Source organism: Propithecus coquereli, unplaced genomic scaffold, assembly GCF_000956105.1.
Source record: "Propithecus coquereli isolate 6110/MARCELLA unplaced genomic scaffold, Pcoq_1.0 Scaffold23, whole genome shotgun sequence".
Classification (NCBI taxonomy): Eukaryota; Metazoa; Chordata; class Mammalia; order Primates; family Indriidae; genus Propithecus; species Propithecus coquereli.
The window spans coordinates 1,618,045-1,620,201 of record NW_012147841.1 but is presented as its reverse complement, the minus strand read 5'-3'; positions in this window follow the sequence as shown (position 1 = coordinate 1,620,201).

Genomic DNA, 2,157 nt, shown 5'->3' with positions numbered 1-2,157 from the left:
TAAAATATTTTGTCAAACTTTGACATTATAAAAGGATAATGTGTGTTTTAAAGCATATTAACATACATTTAAAAGAGGGTTTATTTTCTTACTGGATTACAAACTTGTTAGAGCCTATGAATTAAAGTTCTACAGTACTACAAGAATCATTTATGACAAGCTAATAATAAAACTAGTATGTAACCTCTGAAAGCTCAAATTGAAAATCTAAGACTGCTGTTCAACTACTGTATCAGTAAATTTCTTCCCAAATCATTCAATTTGAATTCAGAAAGTATCCTTATGTTTATCAAAATATTTTTAAACAAATAAAATAACTATATATGTAAGTCATTATATTAAAGTGGAAAACTGATAATATTGCTAAGTGATAAATTATTTGAGCCACTACATAAAGGTTCTGTATTAAAAATAGTATCCTGATTTTTTATAGCAAAAAAATAATAATAATCTTTTAAATCCCTTAGGAAGGCATCAAGCTGGAAATTCACAAATCATTTCTCATTAAGTATAAAATAGTAACTTTCTTTCAATAGGAGACTGGATCAATATTTCTTTATAAATATTGCACACAGTAGACAAATGGCTTGCATTAGGGCTATGTTATGTACAAAAGAAATCTGTACCTTGAAGTACCAGAACCATATTCAGGTGGAGGGAAGCTCACAAAAGAGAGGAACCTACTGTTGCTGCTTAAGTGTATTTCTCTGATAAAAGTAAGATCACTCTCCTCTTGACCTTTTTGCTTTGTATTTTAGCAGTAGGATAATCCTCTAATCCCAATGATTTCTTCGGAAAGAGAGGATTTATATAACAAAGAAAGGCAAATGCTTGAAAATTACCAAATGATGTAATGGTACAAATGTATCAACATTGTCAGATAGAAGTCTGTATTCTGGCTCACCTTTGTATGAAATGTATAAAAACTTTTTATAGCTTTTATTAATACCACTGTGACTATCTGATGCTTATTTCATAATAATTTATATGTGCATATAACTTTATGGAAATTTACTTTTTAACACATTGACTACCACACTAGAAAATATTTTTTTTCCTTGGGGCCATTATGGTTTTTTATGAAAATAGAATAAAAACTTTGAAAACAAAACAATCCTTTCTAATTTAATGAAAATTTTGTCATTTTTTATTGTTTTCTGTGTGTGAGTTATATGCAACTTGAAAAATAGTTCACACAGCTCCTAAGGTGAAGAGACGTGTGTGTTGCACATGCTTCATGAGACCCCGAGCTCAAAACTAGCCTGAGTTAAATACAACTCATATGGCAGTTAATGGGCTAAAAATTGGATATGGTACAGATATCTAGGTAATGAACAGACATCATAAGCTCTTGGAATTACACCATAACACTTTTTTTTCCCTCAAAAAGAGAAATCACATATGAAGTATTGAATTTTCATTCTTTTTATAGACTTTTAGATGTGTAATGAGAAAAGTGAACTTGTTTCTCTGGTATCTGGGGCTGCAGCTCAAAGTAATACTAATATATGTAAATGTATTTGAAGACTGATTCTATTTTAACATTAATATAACTACCTTAAATAATACATCTAGATATTTAACTATTAAAATAAAATATTATACTAAACTTTCAATAAATCTGATACTCCTGGAAAAATGGGCCTATACTTTTGTATTCTAGGGACACACATTTTCAAAATGCATAAATTCAAAGGAACATAAATTTTGAGAAGCCTATATTTTGCAAGGTCTGTAGTGGAGGATAGAAAATTTGGAAAGTTTATGCGAGAACTTAAAAATATACTTTATGCAATGTTTTCAAATATCCTAAAATAAAAGAGGAAAATAAGAGTATCACATTTTAGAAAGTTATATATTTTGAAACTGTATGGTATACCCACTTCACTAAAGTGATGTGATTCTAATAATTCTATTCAGGGAAAAGATAAAATTATGGTGAAGTATAGAAACTCAGTAGGGAGTATATTATAATAAGTTAGCTATTAATAGCTATGTATAATATTAACTATTAGGGTAGATATAAGTTACATTTCTATTATTGACTCAAATTTAAAGTAACCCTTCTGAGATTGTGAAATTTGAGAAGTGTGTGTTACAGGTCATAGTATTTTTCTCCAAGATTTTTGTGATATTTTTGAGAGGAAAAAATGTGAA